Here is a 12,153-nt window from a genome sequence, read left to right as displayed (position 1 = left end):
CTATGTAAAGAAAAAAGTATTTAATAAGATTATTTCATTCATTCAGATCTAGGATGTGTTATTTTAGTGTTCCCTTTATTTTTTTGAGCAGTGTATATCCATACAACTACAGCTAACTGACTAATATATATCCATACTACAGCTAACTGACTAATATATATCCATACAACTACAGCTAACTGACTAATATATATCAATACTACTACAGCTAACTGACTAATATATATCAATACTACTACAGCTAACTGACTAATATATATCCATACAACTACAGCTAACTGACTAATATATATCCATACAACTACAGCTAACTGACTAATATATATCCATACAACTACAGCTAACTGACTAATATATATCCATACAACTACAGCTAACTGACTAATATATATCCATTTAACTACAGCTAACTGACTAATATATATCCATACAGCTACAGCTAACTGACTAATATATATCCATATAACTACAGCTAACTGACTAATATATATCCATACAACTACAGCTAACTGACTAATATATATCCATACAACTACAGCTAACTGACTAATATATATCCATATAACTACAGCTAACTGACTAATATATATCCATATAACTACAGCTAACTGACTAATATCTACAGTGGGGGAAAAAAGTATTTAGTCAGCCACCAATTGTGCAAGTTCTCCCACTTAAAAAGATGAGAGAGGCCTGTAATTTTCATCATAGGTACACGTCAACTATGACAGACAAAATGAGAAAAAAAAATCCAGAAAATCACATTGTAGGATTTTTAATGAATTTATTTGCAAATTATGGTGGCTGAATAAATACTTTTTTCCCCACTGTAACTGACTAAAATTGTAGTCCTGTGTAGCTCAGTTGGTAGAGCATGGCGTTTACAACACCAGGGTTATGAGTTCGATTCCCACGGGGGGCCAGCATGAAAATGTATGCACTCACTAACTGTAAGTCGCTCTGGATAAGAGCGTCTGCTGAATGACTAAAATGTAAATATCTATCCATACAGCTAAACTGACTACAATCAAAAATAGAAAATCTGACCTAGATTTGTAAAATATAATTGATTAATTAGTACTTTTGTTGTTTTGAGTTTATTTAACTTACCTCTTTTTGAATGGTGTGTTTGTGTTCATGTTTGTGTTCATGTGTGTGTGTTTGTGTGTGTGTGTCTGTGTGCTTGACTGTGTGTGTATGAGAGAGGTCTCTGGTAAAGCCATCATGCTTCCCTGCCAGTGATGCATTGTGGGAAAAAAACAGATGTGTGTGTACAGCAATGAAGGGGCTTCCCATCCCTGCACCGCCCCTCTATTAGTTAGCCTCGGTAGCTCTCAGAGCTAACAACCTCCGGAGCTCTAGACACCCAGACCCCGGCCCTTCCCTAACCCAGCCACGCTGCACTATGCCCAGCCTCAGAGCCGGCCGGAGGGCCCTGGCCCTGATTCTCCTGGTTGTCCTCCAGCTTCAGGCCTGTAGGGGACAGGGTGCTGCTGAGTTCAGGAAGCCCATCTACCAGAGACTCAGACGACTAGACGATCAGGTCAGTGTGTATGGTTGTGTGTGTCAGTGTCTGTGTGTGTTCATGTGTGTGTGTTTGTTCATGTGTATGTATCTGTGTGTCTGTGTGTGTGTGTCTGTGTGTGTGTATATTTGTGTGTGTGTCTGTGTGTGTGTGTGTGTGTGTCTGTGTGTGTGTCTGTGTGTGTGTGTGTGTGTGTGTGTGTGTGTGTGTGTGTGTGTGTGTGTGTATGTCTGTCTGTCTGTCTGTCTGTCTGTGTGTCACCCTTGATGTGTTATTGTTTTATTACAAGAAAAAAAAAATAGAATATCATTTTCGAAGTTAAAAGATGTCCAAGAAATGTAAATGTTTCCAAGAGAGTAATATATATCCATAAGTAAGGTATACTACATGACCAAAAGTATGTGGACACCTGCTCGTCCAACATCTCATTCCAAAATCATAGGCATTACTATGGAGTTGGTCCCCTCTTTGCTGCTATAACAGCCTCCACTCTTCTGGGACAGCTTTCCACTATATGTTGGAACATTGCTGAGGGGACTTGCTTCCATTCAGCCACAAGAGCGTTAGTGAAGTCGGGCACTGATGTTGGGCGATTAGGCCTGGCTCATAGTCGATGGGGTTGAGGTCACGGCTCTCTGCAGACCAGTCAAGTTCTTCCACACCGATCTCGACAAACCATTTCTGTATGACCTCGCCTTGTGCACGGGGGCATTGTCATGCTGAAACAGGAAAGGGCCTTCCCCAAACTGTTTCCACAAAGTTGGAAACACAGAATCGTCTAGAATGCCAATATTTCCCTTCACTGGAACTAAGGGGCCTAGCCCGAACCATGAAAAACAGCCCCAAACTTTACAGTTGGCACTATGCATTGGAGCAGGTAGCGTTCTCCTGACATCCGCCAAACCCAGATTCATCCGTCGGACTGCCAGATGGTGAAGCGTGATTCATCACTCCAGAAAACGCATTTCCACTGCTCCAGAGTCCAATGGTGGTGAGCTTTACACCACTCCAGCCGACGCTTGGCATTACGCATGGTGATCTTAGGCTTGTGTGCGGCTGCTTGGCCATGGAAACCCATTTCATGAAGATCCTGACGAACAGTTCGTGTGCTGATGTTGCTTCCAGAGGCCGTTTGGAACTCACTAGTGAGTGTTGAAACCAAGGACAGATTATTTTTACAGGCTACGCGCTTCAACACTCGGCGGTCCCGTTCTGTGAGCTTGTGTGTTCTACCACTTCGCGGCTGAGCCGTTGTTGCTCCTAGACATTTCCACTTCACAATAACAGCACTTACAGTAGACCGGGGCAGCTCTAGGAGGGAAGAAATGTGACGAACTGACTTGTTGGAAAGGTGGCATCCTATGACGGTGCCACGTTGAAATCACAGCTCTTCAGTAAGGCCATTCTACTGCCAATGTTTGTCTGTGGAGATTGCATGGCTGTGTGCTCAATTTTATACACCTGTCAGCAACGGGTGTGGCTGAAATTAACGAATCCACTGATTTGAAGGGATGTCCACATACTTTTGCATATATAGTGTATGTCCAAGAAATTGTGTTGTACGTGTGTGTGTTTCTCAGTTCCGTCGATTCCAGGAACTGACCCTGAGCCGGTTAGAGTTTCTGTCGCAGATGTCTAACGTGTCGACCTCCCTAGAGGTCAGAGTTCAGACCCAGTCCGACCAACACAGAAACCTCACCCAGGAACTAACAAAACTCAGAGACACCACCACACAGGTTACTATTAATATCATTTTGATTATATTATATATAGATATATATATATTATGTTATATTTACATGTATGTTATATATTATGTTATATTTTATATTAAAATATATAAATACAGTGGGGAGAACAAGTATTTGATACACTGTCGATTTTGCAGGTTTTCCTACTTACAAAGCATGTAGAGGTCTGTAATTTATATCATAGGTACACTTCAACTGTGAGAGACGGAATCTAAAAATAAAAAAAATCCAGAAAATCACATTGTATGATTTTTAAGTAATTAATTTGCATTTTATTGCATGACATAACTATTTGATCACCTACCAACCAGTAAGAATTCCGGCTCTCACAGACCTGTTAGTTTTTCTTTAAGAAGCCCTCCTGTTCTCCACTCATTACCTGCATTAACTGCACCTGTTTGAACTCGTTACTTGTATAAAAGACACCTGTCCACACACTCAATCAAACAGACTCCAACCTCTCCATAATGACCAAGACCTGAGAGCTATGTAAGGACATCAGGGATAAAATTGTAGACCTGCACAAGGCTGGGATGGGCTACAGGACAACAGGCAAGCAGCTTGGTGAGAAGGCAACAACTGTTGGCGCAATTATTAGAAAATTGAAGAAGTTCAAGATGACGGTCAATCACCCTCGGTCTGGGGCTCCATGCAAGATCTCACCTCGTGGGGCATCAATGATCATGAGGAAGGTGAGGGATCAGCCCAGAACTACACGGCAGGACCTGGTCAATGACCTGAAGAGAGCTGGGACCACAGTCTCAAAGAAAACCATTAGTAACACACTACGCCGTCATGGATTAAATTCCTGCAGCGCACGCAAGGTCACCCTGCTCAAGCCAGCGCATGTCCAGGTATATCTGAAGTTTGCCAATGACCATCTGGATGATCCAGAGGAGGAATGGGAGAAGGTCATGTGGTCTGATGAGACAAAAATAGAGCTTTGTCTAAACTCCACTCGCTGTGTTTGGAGGAAGAAGAAGGATGAGTACAACCCCAAGAACACCATCCCAACCGTGAAGCATGGAGGTGGAAACATCATTCTTTGGGGATGCTTTTCTGCAAAGGGGACAGGACGACTGCACCGTATTGAGGGGAGGATGGATGGGGCCATGTATTGCGAGATCTTGGCCAACAACCTCCTTCCCTCAGTAAGAGCATTGAAGATGGGTCGTGGCTGGGTCTTCCAGCATGACAACGACCCGAAACACACAGCCAGGGCAACTAAGGAGTGGCTCCGTAAGAAGCATCTCAAGGTCCTGGAGTGGCCTAGCCAGTCTCCAGACCTGAACCCAATAGAAAATCTTTGGAGGGAGCTGAAAGTCCGTATTGCCCAGCGACAGCCCCGAAACCTGAAGGATCTGGAGAAGGTCTGTATGGAGGAGTGGGCCAAAATCCCTGCTGCAGTGTGTGCAAACCTGGTCAAGACCTACAGGAAACGTATGATCTCTGTAATTGCAAACAAAGGTTTCTATACCAAATATTAAGTTCTGCTTTTCTGATGTATCAAATACTTATGTCATGCAATAAAATGCAACTTAATTACTTAAAAATCATACAATGTGATTTTCTGGATTTTTTTTATTTTTAGATTCCGTCTCTCACAGTTGAAGTGTACCTATGATAAAAATTACAGACCTCTACATGCTTTGTAAGTAGGAAAACCTGCAAAATCGGCAGTGCATCAAATACTTGTTCTCCCCACTGTATATATTTATATTTATGTTATATTATTATGTCATATATATATTATGGTAATATTATTATTATGGTTATATTTTGTTTTAATTTGGGTCCTGTCTTGTCATTGTTTTATCTTGTTGCTGTCCTGATTTGCTTCAAACATTTTCTGTAGTTTTTTTGTGTGGGGGAACATTTATAAAAAAAATTACCAAAAAACAGGAGCTGAACGGCCTGAAAAGACTGGAGCAGTAAACTACAGAAGAAGAACAAGAGGATGGAGGGAAGATTGGCCTCACTGGAGAGACGCAGCCAGGGACAGGTACACTAAACAACAACAGACAGGGACAGGTACACTCTCTCTCTCTCTCCCTCTCCCTCCTCTCTCTCCTCTCTCTCCTCTCCCTCCTCTCTCTCCTCTCCCTCCTCTCTCTCCTCTCCCTCCTCTCTCTCCTCTCTCTCCTCTCTCTCCTCTCTCTCCTCTCTCTCCTCTCCCTCCTCTCTCTCCTCTCGCTCCTCTCGCTCCTCTCACTCCTCTCTCTCCCCTCCTCTCTCTTTTTTCATCCCTCTCCTCTCTTTCCTCTCCTCTCTCAACTCTGTCTCCTCTCTTCTCTCTCTTCTCTCTCTCCTCTCTCTGCACAGAGCAGCAGGCAGACCCAGAGACGGAGTCAGGAGCAGGGAGAGTCTCTCTCCAGCCTCACCCTGGCGCTCCACAGCCAGGAGGGGCGTCTCGACTCCCTGGAAGCCCAGCGAGAGGAGCTTCTGGTCGGGCTGAGAGGTCTCCAAGAGTCCCTGAGCGAGCAGGATCTCCTCCGGATGAGCCGGCTCGAAGGGAGGCTGGGGGAGCTACTACAGGGGAATGGAGTCTCTTCCAGGGGATCAGAGAGGACAGGAGACCCCCTCACCTCCAACCTCACCCCCCAGGATACAGCACCCCCACGGAGAACCCAGGCCTCCAGAGGACAGAGCCCAAGACAGGACACCCAGACCCAGCCCGGACACACCCAGACATATTACCAGCCCCTGCCTCAGGCTAACATTCAGCCTCAGCCCCAACCCCAAACCTTCTCTCAGCCCCAGACCCAGACCCAGCCCAAACCCCAACCCCACTCTCAGCCGAAACACACCAAAGACAGGAGGATGAAGACAAGACTACAGCCTCCACATCCACCTCCCCACCCCACACAGCCTCCTTCTCAGTCCCAGGAGGAGAAGAGGAGGCTGGCGGAGAGAGGACAGGATAGCCCCTGGCCTGGTCGTCCTCAACAGGGGGCAAAACCACAGTCTGTGGAGGAGAGGAGAGAGGAGGGAGAGATGGAGAGGAGGAGGGGGGACGAGGTGTGGAGGAGGAGTGAAGAGAAGCGGACAGACAGGAGGAGGGGAGAGGAAGAGCGGACAGAGAGGAGGAGTGGAGAGGAAGAGCGGACAGAGAGGAGGAGGGGAGAGGAGGAAGAGGAGGAGGAGGAGGAGGGGAGAGGAGGAGAGGAGGAGATGAAAGGAGAGGAACCACTAATCCAGAACCTTCTTCAGCTTCCAGTGAGACATAAGATCCCTCTGCAGCACATCCCCAGGAGAGAAGCTACCAGTAAGTAACTCCAGATGTCAATAATAAGATAGCAACTCCAGTAACTTTCCCAAAATTCCCAGGTTTTCCATAAATTCTGGTTGAAGGATTCTGGATGTCCTGTGGTTCCAGGAATCTTCTGGAAGCCCTCTGTCAGCCACACAACACAGCATCCAGTAATGAGGTGCCATTTAAAGAACTATAAAACAGAGAGGTGTTAAATAACATCCTGTAGTATCCTATAGATAGGTGTATTGCGGTGTGACATTAAATAACATCCCATAGTATCCCATAATGAGGTGTATGTGGTGTGACATTATATAACATCCTATAGTATCCCATAATGAGGTGTAATGTGGTGTGACATTAAATAACAACCCATATTGAGGTATAATGTGGTGTGACATTAAATAACCTCCTATAGTATCCTATAATGATGTGTAATGTGGTGTGACATTACATTACATCCTATAGTATCCTATATGATGTGTAATGTGGTGTGACATTAAAATAACCTCCTATAGTATCCTATAATGAGGTGTAATGTGGTGTGACATTAAATGACATCCTATAGTATCCTATAATGAGGTGTAATGTGGTGTGACATTAAAGACCCTCACATAGGATCCCATTATGAGGTGTAACATGGTGTGGCATTACATAGTATCCCATAGAATGGTTTTTTTAGGAAACAACTTCATTAGAACTAAAAGGGATTTGTTTTACATCCGTAAACAACATCTGCTGAGTCACGAGAGACCAGAAAGGCACACACACACACACTCACACACACACACACACACACACACACACACACACACACACACACACACACACACACACACAACATATCTGTTAAAGGCGTTGTTGTGTGTTTCCATTCAGTCTGAGGGGGAGGGGAGTTGAACCATTACATTTGCCTAATCCCAAACTAGTTTACACATCTTGGGACTACAAGGTCCTCTACTCTCTAAAAGAGATAAACAGACAGAGGAGAGAGAGAGAGAGAGAGAGAGAGAGAGAGAGAGAGAGAGAGAGAGAGAGAGAGAGAGAGAGAGAGAGAGAGAGAGAGAGAGAGAGAGAGAGAGAGAGAGAGAGAGAGAGAGAGAGAGAGAGAGAGAGAGAGAGAGAGAGAGAGAGAGAGAGAGAGAGAGAGAGAGAGAGAGAGAGAGAGAGAGAGAGAGAGAGAGAGAGAGAGAGAGAGAGAGAGAGAGAGAGAGAGAGAGAGAGAGAGAGAGAGAGAGAGAGAGAGAGAGAGAGAGAGAGAGGGAGAGAGAGAGAGAGAGAGAGAGAGAGAGAGAGAGAGAGAGAGAGAGAGAGAGAGAGAGAGAGAGAGAGAGAGAGAGAGAGAGAGAGAGAGAGAGAGAGAGAGAGAGAGAGAGAGAGTTAAGTGGTGATAGATGTAGGAAACAGATATAGTCTAGTTTGGACCATCTGAGAGTTATGAGTTATGTTCACATCTGGAAGAATCAATCGAACTCTTTATTCACGTTGATAAACTAAGATTCATAAACCCAGTTAGGGAACACCATATTCTGTAACTCTAGAAACTGATACACACTGCCTTAGCCAATAAATACATATTCATCTCTACGCATTGATCAGTCAGCTGGTTTTAACAGCAGTCAGTTTGCAGTTGACAATTTGATAAATGGCTGATAGATGAAGTTCTCTCCAACCATTCTATAGCCTGGGCGCCAGTGGGTTTTTCCTATGGCCTCCTCATTTGCTGTTGTTGAATGCAAAAACAGTCCAAGACTGGGATTGGATGGCCCCACTCTGCTTTTAGCTGTTTGTCATCATGGTGTGTTTGACCTATAAAACATGATTCAGAATAAAGATGTTACACTGACAGTCCTGTAGGGACCACCCCCTTGGACTAAAGTAGACTTCAGGCTTCATAATAATATGCCATTTAGCAGACGCTTTTATCCAAAGCGACTTACAGTCATGCGTGCATACATTTTTTTTTTTTTGTGTATGGGTGGTCCCGGGGATCGAACCCACTACCTTGGCGTTACAAGCGCCGTGCTCTACCAGCTGAGCTACAGAGGACCATGATTTACTGTCTGCTTTTAATATCTTGTCCTGACCTGTGGATGTGAGGAGGAGGAGGGGGGAGGGAGAGGGAGAGAGGGAGAGAGAGAGAGATCTGGGGATATGAGCAGGAGGTAGGAGGATATGAGGGGATGGTCATAACAGCAGGAGGTAGGAGGATATGAGGGGATGGTCATAACAGCAGGAGGTCGGAGGATATGAGGGGATGGTCATAACAGCAGGAGGTCGGAGGATATGAGGGGATGGTCATAACAGCAGGAGGTAGGAGGATATGAGGGGATGGTCGTAACAGCAGGAGGTCGGAGGATATGAGGGGATGGTCGTAACAGCAGGAGGCAGGAGGATATGAGGGGATGGTCGTAACAGCAGGAGGTCGGAGGATATGAGGGGATGGTCGTAACAGCAGGAGGATATGAGGGGATGGTCGTAACAGCAGGAGGATATGAGGGGATGGTCATAACAGCAGGAGGTAGGAGGATATGAGGGGATGGTCGTAACAGCAGGAGGATATGAGGGGATGGTCGTAACAGCAGGAGGATATGAGGGGATGGTCGTAACAGCAGGAGGTCGGAGGATATGAGGGGATGGTCATAACAGCAGGAGGTCGGAGGATATGAGGGGATGGTCGTAACAGCAGGAGGATATGAGGGGATGGTCGTAACAGCAGGAGGTCGGAGGATATGAGGGGATGGTCGTAACAGCAGGAGGCAGGAGGATATGAGGGGATGGTCGTAACAGCAGGAGGTAGTGTTGTTCACAGGGTTGCAGAATTCTGGTATTTTCCCATTTGAGATGCAGGCACTGACTGTCTTGGCTTTCCTCTTCCCAGTCTGTATCAGTATTGGGATTTCAGTGACATCAGTAATGTGTTGTATTTTGTAGTTTATTTGAAAATACCAACTTTTCAAATACTCCAGGTAGTCGAATATAGTTCATAAAGCGTTTCAAACTAGTTTATTTGATATTCAAATACAGGACTCAGAAAAACTAATAATATTAAAAGTATTTTAAATACCTCTCAGAAAACCAAATAGTATTTGAATACATAAAAAAAATATGCAAGTTATTTGATGGCTGCCAAATATTTCATGGAGAACAAAAACTAGAAGAGTTAGTTGAATTAGTCTAAATATATGTAAATATGTGATAATTAGCACATGGTTTGGAGGGCTCTCAGATAGTAATCTTAATATAGCCTATAGATTGAATTAAATACACGAGGGACATGGAATCACCTCAGCACTAGAGTGGATCCCTTCTGCAGCTTCAAAATGGCTGACAAATATATGTTCATTATGAGTGACATAAAGTAATAATGCAACTCTTGACATCGAGTTCTTATACATGTTATACTTTGTGATTATTCCAATAGCAACATTGTTGTTGCATAGGACTTTTGGAAATTGCTTTATAATTGCATCATAATGGAGTTATTACAGAAGTGGAATAAGGAACAGTCATTGTTCCTCGTGTACAGTAGCGTAAAAATAAAAATAAACTCTCAGCTCATTACTATGTAATTAGGATGCAATTACCAAAGTATTGTGTAACAACATGATAACAAAATGTTACTCCAAATGTAATTAGAGTTTATTACACAGGCACAAGAACAGTTTAATGTTAAAGCGTTAGTGAGAACGCTGAGAGTAACAAAATATGGTTATTAAAGTGTCGAAAGGAAACAAAATATCCCAAAACTGTATTCTTTAATCAACTACAGCCAAGGTAGGTGGAAAATCCTGTTAGATTGTATTCTGAGTTATTATACACACCTGGGGCAATGGACATTCAGGAGAATGGACATTTACAGAACGTTCAGATAGAAATGTATTGTGTAGATCAAATATGACTGTCAGATAGATTGGAATAGTATAGGAGATTGTGTGTGTTCTATTCGTTCAATTTATATCTATGCAATTCCAGAGACAGCCCTGCCATTAGTTGAAGTCAGCCAATCCAATCGTTTCATAGTCACTTCCTTAGGTCCGTATTCCATGTTGTTGTTTTTAAAGTAGTTGCTTTCTCAGATCTGTATTCAAATAGTTTTAAAAAAGTAGTTGCTTTCTGATATCTGTATTCAAATAGTTTTAAAAAGTAGTCCTTTTTTTTCAGGTCTGATGCCACAAAGTGTAGTTAAAACTAGAGGTATCCCAGGTCTGATGTGTTGCAGTGTTTTTTGTTCCAGTATTCACTGACTATGTTGTCTCTCTCCTTTCTCTCTTCTAGTCTGTAATGTGGACTCCATGCTCCTGTTCCCGTCAGCTTCCTCTGAGAACTATGTCACCTTCTCCCGGAGCTTCCCTGCTCTTCCAGAACTCTCTGTGTGCCTGTGGCTCCGCGTCGACGTCGGGTACGTCGGAACGCTCCTCTCCTACGCCACGGAAGACAACGACAACAAACTAGTTCTATACGGACGCAACTCCTCCTCCTCTTCCTCCTCATACTCTTCCTCCACCCCCAGCCGAGCAACCCTGGACTTTGTGGTGGGAGACCCTGTGTACCGTGAGCTCCCTGTGGACTCTGTGCTGGATGGGTGCTGGCACCACCTCTGTTTCCTCTGGTCTTCTATCCAGGGACGATTCTGGCACTACACCGACCGGCGCCTGACCTCCGCAGGGTCCCGGTTCAGGAAGGGGTACGAGGTGCCGGCAGGGGGGTCAGTGGTGCTGGGAGCAGAGCAGGACAGCCAGGGGGGAGGGTTTGATCCCACCGAGGGGTTCGTGGGGCGCCTGGCAGGGTTCACTGTGTGGGACCGGGTGTTGAGTCCTGGGGAGGTGACGGGGGTGGCTACGGGGAGGGGGGTACCCCGGGGGGTGGTGCTGGGGCTGGGGGACGTAGACGGGGTTCATGGGGGGGTGCAGCAGGTAGCCTGCGAGTGCCTGGAACACTGTAGCTGAAGCATCTGATTCCAAACCCACCCTGACCGCTCGTCCCTGGTCCCTATAGGCACTCCTAGATCTAAAGTGTGGTGTCAAACTTCAGTCCTTGAGGGCAGAGTGTGTGTGTTTTTACTCCTCTGTACTTGATAGATCAACTAAGTTCATTGATTTCTTAGGAACTCCCCTCACCTGGTTGTCTAGGTCTTAATCGGTCATGAATTAAAAACAAACAACAACAACAACCAGCAGACATTTGTCTCTCCAGGAAATGAGTTTGACACCTCTGGCCTAAGGGGTTGACTTGGGATTCAGTAGTCTAAATGTTGTAATATCAATCAATGAACTACCAGGGAGATAGAAGACTGGCCCTGGGACTTAATGTGGCCCTATACTGGAAGAGGAACCCTAACACTTCTCTAACCTTTAACAATGCCACTGACACACTGTAAAAAGGAGCATGTGAATGAAAGCCATCAATTATTACTTAAAGCAATGTTGTTATATGGCTAAACAAAGACCATTTAATATCCTATATATAGTCACCCAGCGACAGACAGACAGACAGACAGACAGACAGACAGACAGACAGACAGAGAGAGAGAGACAGACAGACACAGACATACAGACAGACAGACAGAGAGGCAGACAGACAGACAGACAGACAGACAGGGACAGACAGACAGGGACAGACAGACA

At 44.8% G+C, this 12,153-nt stretch overlaps 1 pseudogene across 1 annotated transcript; it reads left to right on the top strand.

Moving 5' to 3' along the window:
* Positions 1–1,405: 1,405 nt before the first annotated feature.
* Positions 1,406–11,475, top strand: LOC311103665 (annotated as a pseudogene). Its single transcript has 5 exons — positions 1,406–1,543; positions 3,106–3,261; positions 5,179–5,278; positions 5,599–6,541; positions 10,805–11,475. The product of its transcript is annotated as an uncharacterized misc_RNA (transcript).
* Positions 11,476–12,153: the final 678 nt, after the last annotated feature.

This window comes from Coregonus lavaretus (genome assembly GCF_964263955.1).
Source record: "Coregonus lavaretus genome assembly, chromosome: 28".
In the NCBI taxonomy this organism is placed as follows: Eukaryota; Metazoa; Chordata; class Actinopteri; order Salmoniformes; family Salmonidae; genus Coregonus; species Coregonus lavaretus.
This window is presented reverse-complemented; position numbering and strand designations above follow the sequence as displayed.